Here is a 12600-nt window from a genome sequence, read left to right on the forward strand (position 1 = left end):
TTTGGCGTTGAGTTAATGAAAGTGTTTTCTTCTTTGTTTCTCATGCCTCATTTTCTGGCTAGTGTGTATTGGGGTGGGGGTTGGGGTGTGAATGTATATGTGTGTGTGACTGTGTGTGCTTGCCACAGGCAACCATTTTGTCTTTGTTCTCCATGCCATATGGCTGGCGGCCATTTTGTCTAGTCACAGGCCTTCATGTGTTCTTTGTTGTCCATGCCTTCTTGCTTGTTGGCATTTGATTGAACATAAGGCAGGTGTATTAAATCTTTTGTTCAGGTTTTGAAAGCCATTTTCTAGGCATTTATTTTTTGCTTTTTGTTTATTTTTTTTTACTTTTTTCCCTGACAACTGTAGTATGAATGTACAGTGTTTATATAATACTGCATGCATTTTCCATTTTACCCTGCACCTCCTTGTGTCCCAAAGGATTTCTCATAGTCCTCAGTGAGACACCATCAATTACTTTTTTATTATTATTTCATTTTTCCCTGCAACCCCAGCCTGCCATAGGTCTCTTAAGCCATAGGCGCACACCAGCATTCACTTTTTTAAGGATTATTCAATTTTCCCCTTGTCTCCACCCCCTGCTTGCCATAGGTCTCAGGCCTTAGGTGTGCACAGGCATTCAGCTTTTTAAGAATTAACCCATATATCCCTGGCCCCTGAACACCCTGCCTGCCATAGGTCTCTGTTCTGCTTAGCTTCAAACTAGGAGGGTACGAGGTTAAATAATGCAGAGAATGCAGGAATCTTAGCCTGAGTAATTAATTTATTAAGACACTTCCCAGGTCTCAAATGAGGGCATACAAAAATATTATCATGAGCCGTTAATTTGAAGGCAGCAAAGCATGTGCAGACACTAAAATAACCACAGCAGTTGAATAATAAAAAACAGAACAAGGGCAATATATCAACAATGAATACATATCCAGTGAATATATATATTTATGCATGCACACAGCAAAGTTAGATAATTAAGAATTAAAAATGCATCACCATGGGGAATGAATCCAACATCATCCTTGTCCTTGCCAACGCTAAGCTGTAGAACCCTGGACAGCTGATACAGGAGAAATATTCCTCAATGTGACTCTGTTTTTTTGAGCACTGCATCCACCCTCAAAAATGAGTCCCTTCTGCCTCTGGGACAAGTTTCCACGTCTTATTTACCTTAAGCAAGCCCAAGAGGAAGATTGTGATAATCTTCCCCCTCCCTTCGAGTAAGTTGTGAAATTCAAGCGCTGGCTGTACTTGGTCTGTGCTGAAAACACACAAAAGAATTGGCCGCCTCCCAATATGCATTTCCAAGACAGAGCCGTACCCTTCCCTGCTATAAACATTCTCATCCTGGTACACTTTTATCACCATCACATTCCCCACGATATGTTCCCTTCTCTGGTGAGAAGATCGAAAACACGTTCAATGTAGAAAACAAGCTGTGCATGGAAAAATACCTGAACCACTGATGTGATGGCATTTAAAGCTGAGCTAAGCACAAAATGGAGTCAGTGGTTAAGATGGAATTTGTGGTTAAATACAGAAATGCATTACAGTCTCTTAGACAATAGGAACATAACAGCATTCACTTTTTTAAGGATTATTCTATTTTTCCCTGTCTCCTGCACCCTCTTCCTTCAATAGGTCTCCTAGGCCATAGGAGCACACCAGCATTCACTTTTTTAAGGATTGTTACATTTTTCCCTGCAGCTGCCTTCCCCCCACTGGTGTCTTAGTAGAAGCACATAAAGCTAACTGTTGAATGTGTATGTTGTTGTTATCCTTATTGAAACATCTTATGGGTTGCATTACCATTAGACTGGTCATGGATACACTATTGTTAATTATTTGGCATAACTTTACTAAGTGTTGTTTCTTTATGAATAATTCAAATTGCTAAAATGCCACATTTCACTGAATGTTTTTCTTGCTTGTTTGCTTTTAGGTGCACAAGAGGCATCACCCATGGTAGTGCCAGACAGAAGGCTGGCACAAGGTGACACCACATCATCTTTGTCTTCCTCTGCCTGCTTCCGTTTGTACAGCTAAGCACCAACTGACAGAGCTTGAAGATAACCCCATAAAAAGCTGTTCCTGCCAGGAAAGTTTGTGCTGAGGAGGAGAAGAAGGAGCAGATTGCCGTCACTGGCAAAACACCTTCTTCCTTTTTCAGGAAATGTGGTGTGCCTATAGCATCATCTTACTTGCAGTAAGCTGCAGAGCAGCACAGCAGCATCAATGACGACACCACCCCAACCTAAGCCCAAGCTCAGGTCTCTCAGCAAGGTAGCCACTACACTAATGGTGACAAGCCGTGAGCCTGAAATTTATTTTTCCCAAGCACAAAGTAAACCATTTTTGCAGAAAACAGAGCACAGTAAACAACAGGAGTTTGAGCTTCCTGTTGAGCAAGATGTTGCTCTTGGTGAACCACTGACTTCCCCATCTCCAGCAAGAAAAAGAAAGGGTACCTCACCATCTTTTCCAAGCCCCCCATCTGATGGTCTGTGCCTGGACTAGGCTCAGCCGAGTCAGAGACCCAGCATGACAGACAAGGGAAAAGGAATGTTCCCGAAAGCCTTAGAATTATGGAAAAGGACAGTGATGAGGATGAGCCAGTGATTGGCAGTTTGGAAGGTGGCTCAGAGAACACCAAGATTACCCCCCGATTCAACCTGCTCAGAGGGATGTAACACTGGTTCCACCTCTGCCACATTCCATTTTTGTGAGGCCTCCACTGAGACCTGCATGTACTACTACCTCAGTCAAAGTATGCACTGCAGAGAGGCAATCAACACACCCACCTAAATCCATTTCTTCAGGCATTGCCAGTGGCACACTAAAAAAGTTATCCTTCACGGTTTGGGGCTTCCTTACTATTAGCAAGCTGGACGATCATATTCCAATATGCTCCATTTGGCACACTAGTTTTGTCAGGGTAAGCCCAGTTCACATGATGGTACTGGAGGCCAAACAACCAATATGAAAAACATCATGCAATGCAAAAGCTGGTGGTGGTGATGAGAGAGGGGAATCAGCTCCGATAAGAGGTAATGAGGAAGAAGAAAGTAAAAGCGTTACACAAAGCAGCCCTGTCCCCAACAGTGTGCCAGCATCACCAGCATCAGCAACCTGTAAATGGCACAAGCCTCAGATGGAGACACCACTGCATACAGTAATTTCACCAAGACACACATTGAGTCTACCAGCCCCTGGATCTCTTCAAAAGTTGCCTGAGTCAGTGGCTTCAAAAAAGAAAACCTTCCAAGCTACTATTATGGGCATGATTAGGTAGGAGGGGCCATATGAATGCTACCACCCAAAGTTAGCTCTGTACCTCCTCCCTTTTTCTTTTTTTGAAAGAAGAGGGATTTTTAGAATTAGTTGTGGCGGTCTGCCCAAAATAGAGGATTCCCAGCTGGACATTTTTTTACCAGAGTTGCTGTACCAGTGCTCCATCATGATGTGCTGCAATTGGTTAGACAAGCTTTGCAGCAGGTTGTAGTTGTAAAGCAACTGATTACATGTATATCATTGTACACTGGATCACTTTTGTGAGGGTTAGGCAACAGCTATTTGCAAGTCTCAGCACTGAAGAATCTTTTAAGGTAATTCAGTGGCAGGCAACAATAGCAATGTTTACCATGGAGAAATCCCATAAAGTGGCAAACATCTTGGAAGACTTTAACAGCAAGGTGTTTGAATGGCTACTACCCAAAAGTAGATTTGTATTAACCTGATAGTGCAGGACTTTCTAAAAAAACGAAAACATAGTCAGCAATATATTGGCCACATGCAGAAGAATCTGCACTCATTTCAGTCAATCGATTAAAGCCCGCAAAGAGTTGAGGATCAATCAGCATGCTAATAGAGTGCCAGTTAAAGCCCCCATACAGAAGGTACAAACACATTTAAGACTCAATCTACTAAATGTTGCAATGTCTATTTAGACCAATCACTGACTACATCCTTCAATGAGGAGAAGATGCAAATGGGAAAAGCATGACCACAGAGATGGACAAATGGGGCCTAACCAAATGCCTGACACAAATGCTACTTCCTTTTGAGGTTTTCACATGGGAAGCCAGAAAAGAAGGCAGTACGATGAGCCAAGCTACCCCATTATAGCATCCTCTACAGGACGAGTTAAAAAATGTGTTGCAAAGGTTTCCTGGGTGAAAGGAGAAGTGCATGAGTAGGCTGAGAGCTTAATCCTTTACTTGGCTATTGAACCAAGGCTGCAAAAAGAGATTGTGTCCTCCAAAGAGTGCATCTGAGCCATAATACTTGATCCACAACAAAGTTAGACTTTAGCTCTAAATTTAGGCTTCAGGTCTAAGTTTACTTTGTGAATCGGGCCTTCAGGTAATAACTTGGGTCTCTGGGGCTAAAGGACTGTTTCCAATGCACTTAACTGAACTGTGTCTATTAATCCTTTGTTTTGTCCACAACAGATCTGATGATGATGATGAGCGGCTCATCAACCTGATGAACACTGTTGTGTTTGTGTAGTGTTTGCCTTTGTCACACCTTTTGCCAACTCTAAGTTCCCATCCATTTAACAAACCTCCAACCCCCTTCTACCTGGCTGTGTCATGCATTTAATTGTGACTTGTGAATTTGCACAACAAAATGGATCACACACTTGGTGGGGCAGATGTGATGAAAATGACACAAACTCACTGCTGGACCTAGTTACCTGAACAATAGCCACACCTGTCTCACTTAACCACCCAGACACGAAAAGGAGGACAACATCATCATAGTGTAGAGTCGGAACAATGTCTGTTCCAGATCCCACATTAGGTAGTTGTACTAGTGTCCACTATCTGTCCTAATTTGCGAAGGTAAAGTTGCACTTTTGCTGTAAGTTCACTCTTGCAGTTTAACTGAATTACCAGAAGTTTACCATTACAACTAATAACCTTACGAGTAGTAACTAAATAGTAGTAGTAACTCTTTTTAAAGTGATGAGGATTACTCACTAGTAGCAAAGTTGCTACTTGCAAAGTTACTGATAGAAAAATACTCATGTATTGCACTGCAGGAGTAAACTAACACCTAGGGCCAGATGTAGGTAGAGATGATTTTGCGACTCGGAAATTGCGAGTCGCAAAATCATATGCAGAATGGTGTCCATGACACCATCTGCGAATCGCAAGGGGGTCGCAAAGACCCTCCTCATTAATATTAATGAGGTGGGATCGTAATTTGCGACCCCTTGCGATTTCCTGCACTCACAGGGATAGTGGCCTGCTGGAGACAGCAGACCTCCATGTCTGTGACTGCTTTTTTAATAAAGCAGTTTTTTTTTTTTTTGTATTGCAGCCCGTTTTCCTAAAAGGAAAACGAGTTGCAATACAAAATTAAAAATGAAACCATTTGGTTTCATTTTTTCAGAGCAGGCAGTGGTCCACTGGACCACTGCCTGTCCTGAAAAAATAGTTTTGGTGACATTCACAGAGGGGAATGGGTCCCAGGGGGACCCCTTCCCTTTTGCGAATGAGTTAGCACCCACTTGACATGGGTGCTAACTGTGAATTGCTTTGCGACCACGTTCGCGGTCACAAAGCAATTCTGCATCACGGTGCGAATCGCAAATAGGAAGGGAACACCCTTTCCTATTTGCGAGTCACATTCCCATTTTGCGAGTCGGTACCGACTCGCAAAATGGGAATGTGCATCGTGATGCCCGTTTTGCATGGCGCAAACTGCGAATTTCGCAGTTTGCACCAGGCAAAACGGTTGCTACAACTGGCCCAAAAAGTGTAACATACTTCACCTTTCTGAATCAGGCCCCTGTGTGGTATAAATGCTTGACCTTCTCCTAAGCCCACTCCTGACTCAAGGATTTCATACGTTTAGTTTTATTTGTTTTAGTAAATGAATTACTAGCTGAACTCCTCATTGCTCAGAGGTTCCTACTGCTAGTTTTTGTAATATGAGGTTTTTGTGTCATGGTGGTGGTGGGGGCTCAGTCTTTGATAAGTTATGATAATAAATAACCCACTGTGTTTTCTTTCAGTCTAGTAGCCTATGATGGATATCCTTTGGAATAATCCTACAGTGGGAGTTTACCTCATTTGGAATGGGTGGGAGTGGGACCTCGCTTGTGGTGTCTTCCCTGTTAGCGCTAGTCCACTAGTACTACCACCACTAAGAAGGCCCTTTAGGAAATCCTGCAAAAAGTTTTGAAAGATTGAGAGAGGTAGCAGCCATTGCTTCATCTATTCAGATAAGAGAACTAAGAAGTGAAGTGAACTAGGTTAGTTAGTAAGTTATACTGAAATTGTATTTTTTGGCCAGCACAGATAGATAAGTAGGAATAGCATTTTTATGTATGTTGTAGCATAGGCATACCCCCTAATGGTCAATAGTTACAGAGGGTGGTAGGTTACAAGAGTATTATTAAGTAATTTGTTTATACTTTGATAAGTGGCTGAGTGCTGCAAAAGTGACAAAAGCTAACCTCTGTGTTGTTCTCAACCTGGTAGCGGGGTACTTCTGTTTGGGTATGCTGAACTGCAGGAAAAGGATGGAAGTAAAGTTAGTAACCTAGCAAATAAATCTATGTCAAGGGACTTCGGGTAGGGAAAGTGGAGGAGGAAAAGTTGATGTACAGTCTGTGACTATTTCAGAGGGCATGTTTTTGTCAATAAAAAAACACAATGCTGTGCTAAAGAGCAGTCAAAAGACAAAACACAGATTGTGAGTGATATGCAGAGAAAGGAAAAACTGATCTGTTTTTTTTACAAAGAAAAACATCCTTTCCATCCACGACATGCCCACCCCTCTCCCCAAACAAATGGCAACATTTTCCCATCAATAATCTGATCCTTTCTCCAACTCCCTTCTCAATTCCCACCCTCATCACTCACTAAAAAGCAGTCTCTCCCACCAAAAAAGTCCATTAAAAAAGGAGCTCAGCAGGCATCCAGAGTGGCGTGTAAGCGTGCTACTTCATGAGCCAGGTTCTATTGGCCTTTCAGAAGCAGTGCCAGCTTATGTAGGCATGGCAGAGGAGGCTGTCAGTTGTTGACAAAAATGATGAAGATGGGCAGTGGTGTTCTGCTGGGCAGCAGTGGTGGACCCCAGCTGCTGGCATCAATGGTGTGGCTGGTCTGGAGGCAGGCCAGGCTGGCGGGAGGGACTCAAAACACACGCCACTTTCTCCTCCTACTCCAAAGCCACCAGCCAGAAGTATTCAGCACCAATGGCCTCTAACCTCTGGTGCTGCAAGCAGACAGCTATCTCCTATCAGAATGGACCTCCAGCAGCACAAGTAGCTATATCAAGAAAGAAAAAAAAAGACAAAACACAATTATAATGCTCAGTTCAAACACTTGTTTACAGTGGGACAGTAGCATCACATTGCTGATCCCCTATGGCCATTGAAATGTGAATGTGATTAGTCACAGGGCCAAATTCTCCCCAAATATGCATCACATAACAACTCACATTGACTACAAGAAACTATGCCAGAAAACCACCAGAATATTTATTTTTTGTTGTTTTAAAGGATTTCATAGTGAAACTAAATAGACTTATAGGCTTATTTACAAGCCCCTTGTGCCACTGGTGCATCACTTTTTATATGGGAAAAAGTGATGTGCTGGCAGTGCAAGGGGCTTATAAATAAGCCCTTTAGTGTGCAATTAATGAGTAAGCCATACATGCAGCACAATTAATAGTGTTCTTGATGAGCCACATTATTAGTTCGCAGTCTGCTACTCTCTGCAGCATGTCTTTGAAGAAGCTATAATGGATAACTCATAATAATGAATTCCAATGGCCCTGCTCTTCTCCGACTGCCTCTTCAATTCTACCCTGAGTCTAAATTAGAAGAGGCAAGGAATACTCTGTCACACATGTAACATATAACAGATGTCCTGTCGGCCATAAGTAGACAGTTCACAGATTACAAATGATGCACTGCTGTACAGTATAGGGAAGGGACATATTTCATTTGGTGAACTAAAAAAAGGGAAGGGGAGGTCCAGTGTACAACCTCCCAGTGCTGTAATGTAAAACTATCAAAGTCAACTGTTCTGACTTATTAGATCCTACACAGCCAATTAAGTGGGGAGTCACCAGGTCATCAAACACATTAGTTAAAAGCAAGTGCCCTCTCTCACCAATAGATAATATGCTTCATCATTAGACATGGCTCCTTGTCAGGCCAGCACTGCAATGCCTAATGGGCCCCATGGGAGGGCTCTTTTGTTTCTGATTGCCAGGGAGAATAGAATTGAAATGTGGGGAGGACTATAAAAAGTGTGATTAAAATTGACTATAGGTAATAAGTAATGACATTTTAATAGAAAAAAAAGTTGGTGGGGACCTATGTGAAGGGTAAGAACATAAAAAGGAAAATGTCATGTATAATGGTCTCTTTTCTCATTAGGGTGTGAAAAAAGGAAGGTTTCCTCTACTCAAAGTGTAAAGGAGGAGGAAAACCTGATGCTGTGTGAGACGAACTACCTACACTACAGGAACTATGGTCAACTTGTTTCCTGCCCTAGTAGTCTCTACAGATCTGGTGGTGGTTCTTCAGGGCCTAAAAAATGCCTGGTCCTCATCAAGAAGATATGAGTGTATTTGTGCATGTAACCTAATAACACTTATCTCCTGTAACTATCCCACTAATGGTGATGATCCTCCAAGTTCCAGGAATGGGCCCCTTGGGAACACATGGATGCTACTACTCCAAGCATTAACGTTTGTGTTCAGTGGAGTAGTGGTCCTTGCAAACTACTGGCCATTCATGCTCCCTGCCTGCCCCACAGCCCCAGGAACCGCCACCTCCCCAGTGCACAATTATTACACAAATGCGTGGGTATTACCTAGCCCCCGCAATCCCTAGGACCACCACCTCCCCTGGCACAATTTTAAAAGAAATGAGGAGGGCTGCCCATCCCACCTGCAGCCCCAGAGACCACTACCTCTGTGGGGCATAATTCAAATAATGAAGGGGGTGCGTTACGGACCCCGATCCCCAGGGACCACCACCTCCCTCAGGTAAGTTGGTGGGGGTCATGTGGCCTCCCTTGTGGAGCCAATGTTGGCCCTGGGGACAGCCACGCCCGGGGTTGGAGCCTGCTGTACCCCAGAGTGCCCAACCCCTGGATATAGCTGTTTGACACAAACACTTGCAGAAAGTGAAGTTATCATCTGTATTCCTGCACGCAAATATGCATTCAGGGAAACAGATAAAAACAATGCTCCTGCAAGCAGGGAGTTGATTTTTTTAAGCAGCTCCCTGCTTGGGGAGCAATGCCAGCTCCCACAGGGTGTGAGGCTCCCCCTTTGAGGCTCTCCCTGCGGTCCTGTCACTCCCTCTCCCTCTCTCTCTATCTCTTCTGTCCCATAATGGGAGGGAAAAGAGAGAGAGATAGATCGTTACTGCAATAGTCTCTCCTAAAAATGACTTCAAAGAGTCAGACTATCAACGTGTTTGGTACCAATGTAATAGTTACATTTGAATGTAGACCAGAGTCATTTCTGGCCTAATGTTCAAGGTCTTGTGCTGTCACTCAGCAGGCTGAAGGCTCAAATCCTTGTAACGCTTGGCAGTGTGTTTGTTTTTTTCCTAGTGTTTTTACTGTTAAACAACCCTAGTGATAGAACATTGAAATCTTTTTACCCTAAAAATCTGTGGGTTGAAAGCAATAGCTAAGTCTTGGCACTACACAATAAGATGTCACCGCTGGCCTATGGGTTAAGGTATCAGACATGCACACTAAAGCTTAAGGGGAATTCGATTTTGGTGCTGCCACAGATTTATGATTTCTCATAAATCTGAGGCAGCGCCAAAATATATTAGGTGTTGCTGTGGAATACCCACAGAAATACCCATTGCACGCCCTTCCGCGCAAAGTGCTGCATGTGATGAAGCCATATTTACAAGGTAGTGTTAAACCACAAAAAGTGGCTTAACCCCATCTTTTAAACATGGCGCAGCTCACAGTGCCACCGGAGCATCACAAAAGTTGAAGTTCCAGTGGCGCTAGGAGCTTGTAAGTATGCCCCTAAGAGTTCTTGTCTAGGTGAGTCAGTTGTAATTTCCTGCTTTTCAATGTATAAGTAACATCCTGAAATTTGATCTCACTATTTTTAATTGACAAAAACATTTTTCTTTTCAATTTGTCTAGAAATATCTGATTCTAAGTATATCGTTAACAAAAGCCTACATCACTCTCTCTCGCAATCTCTCACTTTCTCTCTCTCTCTCTCAGGGTTGGGTGGATAGGGGGGTTGGCCACAGGGATTCACAAATAGTAATGAAAATAACTTTGCATTAAAAATTCCATAGAAATTCACTGAAAAAAACAAAGGTTACAGGGATATTATAGTTGAGAAATAGAATTGTAAAAAACATAGAAATCCAGTAAAAAAAACAAAGGTTATAGTTAGGCTCACATTTTAAACGTCCAAAACCATAGAAATTCACCTGTTAAAGTTAGAATTATCTCAATAACTATAAATCGTGCCCTCAGGTAACTATAACTTCGTACTCACCATGCACTGCTAATTACAAATTATTGCACTCATGACATTTTTGATGGTATCATGGATCATATCAATATAATATTTACAGTAAAAATATTGGCGACAAAACTGTGCATGGCGGGGGTGTCAGTTATAGTTGCTTTAGGGCACCAGTTATAGTCACTTGAAATAACTGTAACTATAAGAAGTGAATATATATATATATATATATATATATATATATATATATATTTATATAAAATAAAAATACATTGTTATAGTTAGGACCATGTTTCCTGGTAATTCCTGTTGCACATGGAAAGTTTTGGGTTGATCCGTTAAAGGGGGATAGAAAAAAGTGAATTTCTCATGTCAATTCCAACAGTTCTAAACATGACTACAACCCAAACTGCTAGACGAAATTACACCAAATTTGGCAGAAAGGTAGATTTTGTTCCACATTTTGTACTTTTTGTTATTTGATGTGAATCTGTTTAGTAGTTGTTGAGAAAATTAAGGTATTTCAAATTTGTATATCTGTGTCCGTGATGATTTTGTGAATTAGGAAGAGCATGTGCAAACATCTGCAGAGCTATGATTAGCTGCCAACGCCTCAACCAGGAAGTTTTGGCAGCCATCTTGGGACTCGGCTTCAGCTGAGTCCCACAAAAAATGTAGAAAAAGAAAAGGGGGCAGGGTATGAATTCTGCAACCCCTAAGCCTTGGTATTGGGGTTCCACAGGGACACCGGCATCCAAGAAAGCAAAAAAATAAGAAAAACAAGCACAGGCTCCCACGCTTGTTTTCTTTGTAGTACCCGGGTGGGCCAGGTCACAGGGGCATATGGGGTTTAATTAAAAAAATGTAGGGGGTCACATGGGGCACCCCTCCAATGGCTTACCAATGCTCCAGGGACCACCACCACATGGGGGCTAAATTTAATAGTAAGTGGGGGGGGGATGTGCAGATCCCCCTGGGTCCCAGGGACCACCTCCCCAGGGCTACAAGTTTAAAATGATATGGGGGGCTGTGCGGACCTCCCCCTGAGCCCCAGTACCACCACCTCCCTGGGGACTACAAATAAAATGATTAGGTGGGGCTGCACAGACTCTCCCAGAGCCCTGGGGACCACCACCTCCCTGGGATTATAAATAAATTGAATGGGAGGGCTGCATGGACCCCCCGAGCCCCAGGGACCACCACCTCCCCAAGGCTCATTCAAATATGGAGCAGGGCGTGTGGAACTCCCCCCTGCAGCCCGGGCTCACTACCTCCCGGGGGTTCCTTTTTTTTTAAAAAAAGGAGGGGGGCTGTGTAGCCCATTCCAGGACGTTCTTGGTCCCAGGACAACCCATGAAGATGGAAGGAGGGGGGACGCACACCCTCCCTCTTGGAGCTAGACATGTCCCTGAGGACCCCACAGGCCTGCTCCTCCTATGTTGTGGGTTGCCTACCCAAGGCACATAGTTGTTTGCTTTTGCTTGGCAGGAGCTTTGACCACTCCCACCAAGCAAAAGCAAACACTCCAGTTCCAGTGGGTGGGAGCTGTCAAAGTGCTCCTGCCTGCTGGAATCAATCAATCAATCAGTATTTATAAAGCACAGCTAATCACCTGATAGGGTATCCAGGTGCTTGCAAGTCCCAAAGGCTTATTCGAACAGCCAGGTCTTGAGGGCCATTTCGAATTTTAGAAGTGAGGTGATGGTCCGGAGGTGTGTGGGAAGGCTGTTCCAGGTTTTTGCTCCAATGTGAGAAAAGGAGTGTCCTCCACTTCTGCTTCAGTACATGTGAGGAGTGTAGGCAAGTGAAAGGTAGGCAGAGGGTAGTCTTCTCAACGGTTGGTAGAAGTTCAGGTGGTGGTTAATTTATGCAGGTCTTTGGTTGTGTAGAACCTTGTGTTTGTAGGCCAGCATCTTGAATTGGCCACCAGGAGCTGTTTTATGTGTTGCTGCTATCGCCAAAGATCAGTACTTCCATCTTGTCTGTCTTCAGCTGCAGGCAGTTGTTCTTCATCCAGTCAGTGATGCTTGTCATGCATCTGTAGATGCTGGTTCTGGTGGCAGAGGGGTCATCGGTGAGTTGGAGGATGAGTTGGGTGTCAACTGTGTAGGAAAT

The sequence above is a fragment of the Pleurodeles waltl genome, chromosome 8 (genome assembly GCF_031143425.1).
Source record: "Pleurodeles waltl isolate 20211129_DDA chromosome 8, aPleWal1.hap1.20221129, whole genome shotgun sequence".
In the NCBI taxonomy this organism is placed as follows: Eukaryota; Metazoa; Chordata; class Amphibia; order Caudata; family Salamandridae; genus Pleurodeles; species Pleurodeles waltl.